This window comes from Pristiophorus japonicus, chromosome 9 (assembly GCF_044704955.1).
Source record: "Pristiophorus japonicus isolate sPriJap1 chromosome 9, sPriJap1.hap1, whole genome shotgun sequence".
In the NCBI taxonomy this organism is placed as follows: domain Eukaryota; kingdom Metazoa; phylum Chordata; class Chondrichthyes; family Pristiophoridae; genus Pristiophorus; species Pristiophorus japonicus.
Genome location: NC_091985.1, coordinates 211038174 through 211050189, shown reverse-complemented (window position 1 = coordinate 211050189; position 12016 = coordinate 211038174). Strand labels below are relative to the sequence as shown.

Sequence of the window (12016 nt, the reverse complement as noted above, 5' to 3'; positions counted from 1 at the left end):
GGTGGAACATGCTCCAGGGGCTGAATGGCCTATTCCTGTTACTATGTTCCTACTTACAGTGATGACTTTTGTAAACAGCTTTTTGGAAGGGGAGGATATGCAGACAGGATTAAACCTGGGTCCTTCCTGTTCCTAGGACTCAGTCACATTGGGCGGTGCCTTTACCCACTGAGTCATTGGGAGTAGGCTCCAGTTACCCTGCTGGAAAATGCACGTGTGAGGCCTCGGGTGAGGACAGTGGAATAGCCCGTCGACACTCACTGTCGAGGTTCACGCGTAGAGATTGGGCACATGGGTCACATATTTGAGAGAAACTGGTGAGTGTAGAACTGAGCCCAGCCACAGTCAGCACCTTCAGGGGAGGGGAACCAGTGAGTGTAGAACTGAACCCAGCCAGAGTCAGCACTTTCAAGGGAGGAGAGGGTGATGGAGGGGAACCAGTGAGTGTAGAACGGGAACCAGTGAGTGTAGAACTGAACCCAGCCAGAGTCAGCACCTTCAGGGGAGGAGAGGGCGATGGAGGGGAACCAGTGAGTGTAGAACTGAACCCAGCCAGAGTCAGCATCTTCAGTGAGAAGGAAAAAGTGTTGGAGGTGGTATAATGGGTTTGAATTTTAGCACAGGGAGTAGGGAGAGTGTGTGAGACGGTGATTTACAGCTGTGGAGAAACCAGAGAGGAATGTGTGTACCATAGAAACTAGAATTGTCCGATCTGAATTTCTATCCTGTCCTTAGTGATGATTTTGGAAACTCCTTTTACATGGTATTAGAAGGGGAGGGTTTGCAGATGGGAAACTCGAACCAAGCATCACATCAAGATGTAACAGTCACTCGATTCACCACAACCTGAATATCATCATCCTTTGAATGTGGAAGGAGAAATGTTTGTCTGTTCTGTCTGTGGGAAAAGATTTCAAACATCAGTGTGACTGGAAAAGCACCGAGACGCACACAACCGAGTGAGAGTGTTCCAGTGCACTGACTGTAGAGCTTTAACTAGTTACACAGCCTGAAAAAATATCACACCATTCATAGCGGGAAGAAACCGTACACGTGTTCTGTGTGTGAAAGGCTTCAACTGATCATCCAATCTGGAGAGACACAAGGTAATCCGCACCACGGAGAAACTGTGGAAATGTAGGGATTGTGGAAAGGAATTCCATTACCCATCTCAACTGGAAATTCATCGACGCAGTCACACTGGGGAGAGGCCGTTCACCTGCTCCATGTGTGGGAAAGGATTTACTCACTCATCCAACCTCACTGTACACCAGCGGGTTCACACTGGGGAGAGGCCGTTCACCTGCTCCATGTGTGGGAAGGGATTCACTTGTTCATCTCACCTCACTGATCACCAGCGAGATCACGCCAGAGAGAGACCGTTCGTCTGCTCTGTGTGTGGGAAAGGATTCATGAAATCATCTCACCACCTGAGACACCAGCGCACTCACACTGTCGAGAGGCCATTCACCTGCTCCGTGTGTGGAAAGGGATTCACTAATTCACCCCACCTTCTGGCTCACCAGCGAGTTCACACTGTCGAGAGGCCGTTTACCTGCTCTGAGTGTGGGAAGGGATTCACTCAGTCATCCCACTTCACTGCACACCAACTTGTTCACACCAATAAGAGACCGTTTAAATGTTCTGTCTGTGAGAAGAGCTTTAAAAGCAGAAATTATCTGATGGTACACCAATGCATTCACACTGGGGAGAGGCCGTTCACCTGCTCCATGTGTGGGAAGGGATTTACTAGTTCATCCAACCTGCTGACCCACCAACGCACTCACACTGGGGAGAGGCCGTTCACCTGCTCTGTGTGTGGGAAGGGATTCTCTGTGGCAGCCAGCCTCACTGCACACCAAGTTGTTCACACCAATGAGAGACCGTTTAAATGTTCTGACTGTGAGAAGAGATTTAAAAGCAGAAATGATCTGATGAGACACAAACGCACTCACACTGGAGAGAGGCCATTCACCTGCTCCATGTGTGGGAAGGGATTCGCTCGATCGTCCCACCTACTGAGACACCAGCGAGTTCACAAGTGACTGCAGGGGTTGGATTCTGCTCTTATTGCAGCTGTTAATCACATCCAGAACTGAACCATGTTCATTCTGATTGTTGGGCTTTGTTTTCCCTGTAACTGAGCTGGAGGTTAATTTTATGGATATCTGACAAATAAATCAGCTTTGGTTCAAGCACACATTGTGCTGATTCCTTGATGTCTCCAAGATAAGAGGAGACTAATCGATATCCTGTTACCGACTGTTCCATTTTTGGGCCTTATCTCCTTTGTTCAATAAAGACTTGTCCTTATGTAGCACCTCACATGACCTCAGGACCTCGTGCTTTACAGCCAATAGGATACAAGAACATCAAAGTACATTTGAAGTGCGTTCACTGTTGCAATGTAGGAAGTGCAGCAGACAATTTGCACACAGCAAGCTGCCACGAACAGCGATGTGATACTGGCCAGATAATCTGTTTTAGTGATATTGGTTGAGGGATGATGGAGCCTCAATTGAGCAATTCATCTAAAAGATGGCAACACTGACAGTGCAGCAATCCCTCAGTACTGCATTGGAATGTCAGCCTAGATTTTGTGCTCAAGTATCTACAGGTGGACTTGAACCCACAACCTACTGACTCAGAGATGAGAGTGCTACCACTGAGCCACGACTGACACCCGATCATTACTCACGATTATTTCAGTTCTCATTCCTTCGGTTACTCTCATGGACAAACCCTAGATTTCTATATCTTTCAGATTGTCACTCCTAGCCTTGGTATCCAGGGAAGGTATCGGTAACACATCCATGTACCTGCCCTGGGAGTGTTTGATGGGACAGTGTGGAGGGATCTTTACTCTGTATCTAACCCGTGCTGTCCCTGCCCTGGGAATGTTTGATGAGACAGTGTAGAGGGAGCTTTACTATGTATCTAACCCGTGCTGTACCTGCCCTGGGAGTGTTTGATGGGACAGTATAGAGGGAACTTTATCTGTATCTAACCCGTGCTGTACCCGCCCTGGGAGTGCTTGATGAGACAGTGTGGAGGGAGCTTTACTCTGTATCTAACCCATGCTATACCTGCCCTGGGAGTATTTGATGGGACAGTGTTGAGGGAGCTTTACTCTGTATCTAACTCTTGCTGTACCTGCCCTGGGAGTGTTTGATGAGACAGTGTGAAGGGAGCTTTACTATGTATCTAACCCGTGCTGTACCTGCCCTGGGAGTGTTTGATGAGACAGTGTAAAGGGAGCTTTAATCTGTATCTACCCCATGCTGTACCTGACTGGAGAGTGCCTCAGGCAGACACTAGGTGCTCAGAATACCCCAATCTCCAATGCTGATATCCACCACCTCGATGAGAACATCATTTAACCCAAAGATAAGAGAAACCCATCAGTTCCTCCCCCGGACACAGATCCGGAGGAACAGTGAGTGTCCCGAACATTGTTGTACAGTGTGCTCGATAGTTCCTCCCTGGGTCTGAGCCTTTTGGTGATGATTTGAATTTGATGCCCTCGAGTTACTGACTCACCGACTGGTGGAAATAGTTTTTCCTCATTTACCTGATTACATCTTGAACACCTCCCTCAGATCACAAATTAAGTTATTTAGTTATCAGGGACTTGTTACCAATACCTTTCCTGGATATCAAGGCTAGGAGAGGCACTCTGGGAAGGTATGGGGAGCTGGGCTTTGTACATGAGAGTAACCTTTGTTCTAATGAAAAGATCCCAGTTTCTCCAATCTCTCCCGATAACTAAAGCCTCTCTTCCCTGGTAACATCTCAGTGAATCTCTCGGCATCCTCTCCATGGCCTCGTCATCCCTCTGGTATAAGATGTCCAAAAGCTAACACAATATTCCAACTGCAGCCTAACCAATGATTTGTTCAGGTTTACATATCCTCTGCCCATTTATACACTACACCCTTATGTATAAAACCTAGGATCATGTGCTTTTTTAACCACTTTATCAACATAAAATGGCTAAAATACATTGACTTAAATATGTATTATAGGAAAGAGAAGTTTAGTCTAAGTTAGAAACTCAAACAATCGATTCACTGCAGACAGGTCACCATGGCAACACTGATAAGACATTCCATTTACTGAACCCATTTGTTGGAATCTGTAATCAGATCAGGGGAAAGAACAGGTCTGTCTGTTAGTAACCACAATATAAGCTTAAGCCAGAGTGAGGAATAGAATAGGTTAGATTAGAATGTGTGATGTGTAGATCTATAATTGTGAAACTATAAGAAATAACAACTAACAGCAGGCAGAGTAGTTTAGGGTTAATGAGAAAATTACTGAAGAAAAGTAACTGCTGGGAACCAGGGAAATGTCCTTGCAAATCACAGATTAGAGAAGTTCCAGCTGTCCTTTCCCAGCTTCCTGCCAAAACCCAGCAGAGAAGACACAGAAGAGTCCGATGCCAGAGATGGATCACTGCAGGGTATAAAAGTGAGGGGAGACTGATGTAAGGGAGCAGTCAGGACTGGAGACACCAGAGATCAAGCTCAGGGCACCCGAGGTTCCATCCAGTGGGCTGACCTCGTGTCAGTTACTGTGGACATGCGGGACTTGCATGTTTACTCTGATTGATGGATCAATATAAGATATGGAAGAGGACAGAGAATCTGTTCATCTTATATTTCTTAATAAGGTATTAATGTTGCTGACAGTCTCAAACCTACTAATTAACTAAACATGGTATTAGCTACAATCAAACCAAACATCACGTCAAGATCTGACAGTCACTCCATTCAGCAGGACCTGAACATTATCGGTCTTTGAATGTGGAAGGAGAAATGTTTGCCTGTTCTGTCCATGGCAAAAAATTTCAAACATCAGTGTGACTGGAAAAGCACCGAGTGAGATTGTTCCAATGCACTGACTGTGGAAAGAGCTTTAACCAGTTACGCAGCCTGACAAAAATGAGGCTTCAACTGATCATCCAATCTGGAGACAAGGACTCCCGTACCACAGGGAAACCGTGGGAATGTGGAAAGGGATTTAATTACCCATCCCAGCTGGATATTCAGTGACGTATTCACACTGGGGAGAGGCCACTCACTTGGTCCGTGTGCAGGAAGGGATTCACTCTGTTATCCAAGCTCCAGACGCACAAGCGAGTTCACATGGGGGAGAGACCGATCACATGCATTGAGTGTGGGAAGGGATGACTTCAATCATCCCATCTTCTGACACACCAACTTATTCACACTGTTGAGACTTCATTTCAATGTTCTGACTGTGAGAAGAGCTTTAAAAGCACAAAGGATCAGCTGACGCACCACGTACTCACACTGAAGAGACCATTCACCTGCAGAGTGTGGGAAAGGATTCACTCAGTCATGCTCTCTGTTCAGACACCAGCGAATTCACGCGGAGGAGACTGTTCACCTGCACTGAGTGTGGGAAGGGATTCACTCAAACATGCTCTCTGCTGAGACACCAGCGAGTTCACAACTAACTGCAGCGTTTTGGATTCTGCTGTTTTTTGCTGCTGTTAACCACATCCTGGACTGAATCATGTTCACTATGGAAATCATGCTTTATTTCTGCTGATATTAATAACCCCTATAACTGGGCTTGAGTTTAATATTCTGGATAAATATTAAATAAATCAGCTTTTTTTCAAACACAGTGTGTTGAATATTTGATTTCTCCATGATAAGAGACTAATTGATGTTCTGTTACCCACTGTTCCATTTTTGGGCCTTTTCTTACTCTAGATTATTTCAGTTCTCATCTAGTTCTCATTCTACCACATCAAATCCCAAGCTTGTTGTGGGTGTGATGTAGTGTCTCACTTTACACTTCTCTGAAGTTCTGTTGACCCATCCTTTATAGACCTATCTTGCATAAGATTTTAAATCTGTTATTTTCTGTACCATTTAACCCTTTTTGGATCTGATTTTTTTTTAAACTCCTCCACACATATTGCATGTGAGACCCTTTGAAATGTTCTGATCTTTGTAACTCTCATTGCTGATCTCGTTGATTGAATCTCTTGTTGCTAACATACCTTGCACTATTTCTTTAATCAAGATCATTGTTTCAAATACTTCCTTTATCAGTTCATTAGATCCTCCATTGACCCATGTCAATAAACTTTGGTTCAGGCTGGGGTTTGGGTGTAGGTTTAGGGTTAGTGGTTGGGGCTATTTGTGGATAGTCAATACGATGTTCGGTTTATGAGTTAGTGATTAAGGTTAGAAACCACAATTGACAACACCGTGTTACTAGACGCGTCGATTTTAATTTCATTTTTTTTAAACCTCACGCAGACAAGTCACAAAACAGCCTCATGAATTGTTCATTCCAGGAACCTTCTTTCTGACCGAGTCCACTTTCCTCCAATTCTTTCACATCTCGACATTTCCGACAGAAAAAAACATCAGGGACATTAGACTTCGGGATTTTGGGACAAGAACAGTCAGATCCAGATGTTGCGCTGGTTACATCCAATTATTGGCCTGTCTGAAAAGGGCTTCTGACAATAACCTGTCACCAGGCCCCACCAGTCCCCGTCTAATTCCACCGTCACAACTTCGTCCATTACCCACCTTCCGCCCTCACTACAGCTGGATTCACAACCACAACCATTCCCCATACTGAGGCTCTCCCATTCCCATTTTGTAGTCTGTGTAAGTGGTCCCTGGATTTGGTGTCTCTGTGTAAGTGGTCCCTGGATTTGGTGTCTCAGTGTAAGTGGTCCCTGGATTTGGTGTCTCACTGTAAGTGGTCCTGGATTTGGTGTCTGTGTAAGTGGTCCCTGGATTTGGTGTCTCAGTGTAAGTGGTCCCTGGATTTGGTGTCTGTGTAAGTGGTCCCTGGATTTGGTGTCTCAGTTAAGTGGTCCTCGATTTGGTGTCTCAGTTAAGTGGTCCTCGATTTGGTGTCACAGTGTAAGTGGTCCTCGATTTGGTGTCTCAGTTAAGTGGTCCTCGATTTGGTGTCTCAGTTAAGTGGTCCTCGATTTGGTGTCTCAGTGTAAGTGGTCCTCGATTTGGTGTCTGTGTAAGTGGTCCTCGATTTGGTGTCTCAGTTAAGTGGTCCTCGATTTGGTGTCTCAGTTAAGTGGTCCTCGATTTGGTGTCTCAGTGTAAGTGGTCCTCGATTTGGTGTCTCAGTGTAAGTGGTCCTCGATTTGGTGTCTCAGTTAAGTGGTCCTCGATTTGGTGTCTCAGTGTAAGTGGTCCCTGGATTTGGTGTCACAGTGTAAGTGGTCCCTGGATTTTGTGTCTCAGTGTAAGTGGTCCCTGGATGTTGTGTCTCAATGTAAGTGGTCCTAGACAGACTAGAAGGAATCTTTCCCCCAGCCACAATGACGTCGCACAGATTGACCATAGGGTTTAAATCTCTGGTGGGTTTGTGATTCAACAGCACTTCTTCACTGGGACTGAGGCAAACCCACAGCCCAGCAAAGCGTTTAGCACAGAATGATCCCACACAAATCTATTCCCCACTAACACTGTCCACATTCATTCACCAGAAACAGCCCAGTGCCCGCGGGTAACTGCACTCAACGTCTGACTTCAGTTAAACACACAATTCAAAACACTGTAAAGAGTAAACAAACCTCATTATAGTTAGCAGAATCTATTCGTGGTCAGTGTACCCCCTCACCCCAGAATAGTCCAGATAAATGGGTCATTTTCAGATGGGCAAATTGTAACTCGTGGAGTGCCACAGGGATCACTGCTGGGAGCTCAACTATTTACACTTTATGTTAATGACTTGGATGAAGGGACCGTGTGTAATGTAGCCAAATTTGACGATGATACAAAGACAGGTGGGAAAGCAAGTTGTGAAGAGGACACAAAGAATCTGCAAAGGGATATAGATAGGTTAAGTGAGTGGGCAAAAATTTGGCAGCTGGGGTATAATGTGGGAAAATGTGAAGTTATCCACTTTGGTCGGAAGAATAAAAATTATTATTTTAATGGAGACTACAAAATGCAGCGGTACAGAGGGATCTGGAGGTCCTTCTACATGAAACACAAAAAGCTCACCTGCAGATACAGCAATTAATTCGGAAGGCAAATGGAATGTTCACCTTTATTGCAAGGGGATGGAGTATAAAAGCACGGAAGTCCTGCTACAACTGTATAGGGCATTGGTGAGACCACACCTGCAGTACTGCGTACGGTTTTGGTCTCCTTATTTAAGGAGGGATATACTTGCATTGGAGGCAATTCAGACAAGGTTCACTAGGTTAATTCCCGAGATGAAGGGATTGTCTTATGATGAAATGTTGGGCAGGTTGGGTTTATACTCATTGAAGATTAGAAGAATGAGAGGTGATCTTATTGAACCATATAAGATTCTGAGGGGGCTTCACAAAATGTTTTCCCTCGTAGGGAATCTAGAACTAAGGGGCATAGTTTCAGAGTAAGGGGTCGGATATTTGAAACAGAGATGGGGAGGAATTTCTTCTCTGAGGGTCTTGAATCTTTGGAATTCTCTGCCCCAGAGAACTGTGGAAGCTGGGTCATTGAATATATTTAAGATTGAGATAGACATATTTTTGAACGATAGGGGAATCAAGGGTTATGGGGAGCAGGCAGGAAAGTGGAGTGCCCACAGTCAGAACATTTAAAAGGTCTCTCATCAGTGTGATCAAGTTGGTCTGTAGTGAGTTGGGATGAACAAGTGAATCTCTTCCCACACACGGAGCAGGTAAATGGTCTTTATTGCGAGCTCGCTGGCATGTCAGCATGCTAGACAATTGAATCACATTCAACATAAGGGCAGTTGAACAGCCTCTCCCTAGTTTTCAGCGGGATAGTTAATTGAATCCCTTCCCACGGTCCCCACATTTCCACGGTTTCTCCGTGGTGCGGGTGTCCTTGTGTCTCAGGTTGGACGATCAGTTGAAGCCTCGTCCACACACACAACACGTGTACAGTTTCTCCCGCTGTAAATGGTGCGCTGTTTTTCAGGCTGTGTAACTGGTAAAAGCTCCTTCCACAGTCAGTGCACTGGAACACTCTCACTCGGGTATGTGTGTCTCGGTGCTTTTCCAGTCACACTGATCTTTGAAATCTTTTCCCACAGACAACCATTTATTCTTCCACATGCAAAGTCTGATGATAGTCAGGTCTTGATGAATCGAGTGACTCGGTCAGAACATGAGGTGATGTTTGGTTTGTGTTTCTCGTTTGCAAATCATCCCGTTCTGATTCTCTGTAAAGGGAGTTTACAAAATACATCACTGTAATTATTGATAGAAATTCAGAACAGATAATTTTAGTTTCTATAGAACATTTTTTACTCTCTTGTTCCCCCAAAGCTGTAAATCCCCATCCCACACACTCTCCCTCCTCCCCGTGCTAAACTCCACACCCATCGCACCATCTCCATCATTTTATCCTCCGCTCCCAGTTTTCTCCCTCGCTCTACTCTGGCTGGATTCAGCTTACAGCCCCTGTGTGCAGAATGAGAATAAAAGCAATGAACTGATGATTTTCTCTCCTGGACACTGGGCTTATTTTCATGGATCAATAGGGTGATACTGTGTTGCCCCAGGGTCACCAGACAAGAATCAGAACAAGGCTTCCTTTCAGGGGCCACTAATATGGGGAGAAACATGTCGTCCAATCAAAGTGACAGAGACCCTGAAGCCCCGCCCACTCTTTATTCCTGCCCAAAGTACTGCGCAGTCGCAGTGAGCCTCGCCCTGTCCAAGCTGGCGGCCTGTGAGCCCGCTCCCCCGGGCGGTCACTCACAGGGCCCGTCACCGGGGGGCAAACACGGGGCCTGTGGGCTCTTATTTGGCACCTCAGGCCCACACCAGGTGTTTATAAAGCTTCTAAACCCACCCACAGGACCAATCCATCCCCTGCACCCACAATCTGATCATTTTTATCCCAAGTAATATCGATACTATCTTGTTTACTGCTACATTGGCAGAATCCTCTTCTATAATGAAGACAGAAGCAATGTACTCATTTAAAACCTCAACCATGCCCTCTGCCTCCACACGAATATCTTCTTTTTAATCCCTAACCATCCCTTGATTAAGGGGATAGATCAGACAGCGGTTCTGAAACAAACACTGCGGCCCGATAAGCCAATCGGCTATTTATGCAGAATGTTAAACCCCAGCCTGGAACAGAAAAGCCCTGACTGTGAGTCCAGGATAGAGACTCTCAACATTCTCTCCTCCTGGTTCCTGGCCCAGAGAAAGGCCGCGCATGCGCCCTGCTGCCCCCCCCCCCCCCCCCCGGAGCCTGTCACCGGGAGAAAGCCCCGCAACTGCCGGGGACCCCGCTCGGGGAAAGGCCGGAGCCGCAGGTTCTTGTTCGGGGCCTGAGGCCAGCACCGGGTGTGTGTGAAGCGGATAATGCAGAGTGTTGTCTCTCGGGTCTGGGCCCACACTCGGTGTATGTGAAGCCCGCGGGGTTTATTAACCTGCTCCCTCCCTCCGCCCATCTCTCACCCGCTGTCGCCACTCCACCTCCCGCAGCCCGCACATGCTCAACTCACACTGCCCGGGTGATTGACGGCAGCTCCCAACCAATGGGAAGAGCGGGGATGGGACTGGAGGACCGAGCGCGCGGGTGGTCCTCCAACCAACCGGAGTGTGTGAGGGGCGGAGATTGCAGCTCCCAGTGGGCAGGGCTGAGCCCGGATCTCCCTCACTGTCTGAGCATGCGCGGGCGGGGAAGACATTGTTGTTGCGCACAGATGGACGCGCATGCGCGGTACGTCTCGATGTGTCACACTGGCACCATACAGACCCGGAGCTTTCCTTTCATCATCATCATAGGCGGTCCCTTGAACCAGGATAACTTGCTTCCACACGAGGTCACAGATGTTTCAACGAAGGACCCGATGTTCCAGTCCTGAACTCCAATTGAGGGGGTGGAAGATGCCTGTGTGTGGATTAACGTGTGCTGAACGTTGCACACCAGCCACCACACGGGCTTGACAGAGCTAGGTCTTGGTCCAGTGGCAAAGGGTAATGATTGATGGATGTTTTTGTGACTGGAATGATGTTTCCAGTGGGGTTTCGCAAGGCTCAGTACTGGGTCCCTTGCTTTTTGTGCTTTATATATCAACGATTTAGATTTGAATATAGGGAGTATGATTAAGAAGTTTGCAGACAACACTAAAATTGGCTGTGTGGTTATAATGAAGAGGAATGTCATGGGCTGCAGGAGGATATCAATCTACTGGTCAGGTGGGCAGAGCAGTGGCAAATGGAATTTAATTCAGAGAAGTGTGAGGTGATGTACTTTTGGAGGGCTAATAAGGAAACATAGAAACATAGAAAATAGGTGCAAGAGTAGGCCATTCGGCCCTTCTAGCCTGCACCGCCATTCAATGAGTTCATGGCTGAACATGCAACTTCAGTACCCCATTCCTGCTTTCTCGCCATACCCCTTGATCCCCCTAGTAGTAAGGACTTCATCCAACTCCTTTTTGAATATATTTAGTGAATTGGCCTCAACAACTTTCTGTGGTAGAGAATTCCACAGGTTCACCACTCTCTGGATGAAGAAATTCCTCCTCATCTCGGTCCTAAATGGCTTACCCCTTATCCTTAGACTGTGTCCCCTGGTTCTGGACTTCCCCAACATTGGGAACATTCTTCCTGCATCTAACCTGTCTAACCCCGTCAGAATTTTAAACGTTTCTATGAGGTCCCCTCTCATTCTTCTGAACTCCAGTGAATACAAGCCCAGTTGATCCAGTCTTTCTTGATAGGTCAGTCCCACCATCCCGGGAATCAGTCTGGTGAACCTTCGCTGTACTCCCTCAATAGCAAGAATGTCCTTCCTCAGGTTAGGAGACCAAAACTGTATACAATACTGCAGGTGTGGCCTCACCAAGGCCCTGTACAACTGTAGCAACACCTCCCTGCCCCTGTACTCAAATCCCCTCGATATGAAGGCCAACATGCCATTTGCTTTCTTAACCACCTGCTGTACCTGCATACCAACCTTCAATGACTGATGTACCATGACACCCAGGTCTCTTTGCACCTCCCCTTTTC

General features: G+C 46.6%; 3 protein-coding genes across 7 annotated transcripts in view; 1 reads left to right on the top strand and 2 right to left on the bottom strand.

The window, feature by feature from the left end:
* Nucleotides 1-12016, top strand: part of LOC139273608 (zinc finger protein 850-like) — a 560896-nt gene that overhangs the window by 377238 nt on the left and 171642 nt on the right. The window lies entirely within an intron of this gene.
* The window catches only part of LOC139273584 (gastrula zinc finger protein XlCGF57.1-like), a 277425-nt gene that overhangs the window by 148981 nt on the left and 116428 nt on the right, over nt 1-12016 (bottom strand). The window lies entirely within an intron of this gene.
* The window catches only part of LOC139274108 (zinc finger protein 229-like), a 120023-nt gene continuing 116697 nt past the window's right edge, over nt 8691-12016 (bottom strand). The window contains exon 4 of the mRNA XM_070891152.1: nt 8691-9201. The gene's annotated coding sequence lies outside the window, so the exon portion shown is untranslated. The remainder of the gene's footprint in view (nt 9202-12016) is intronic.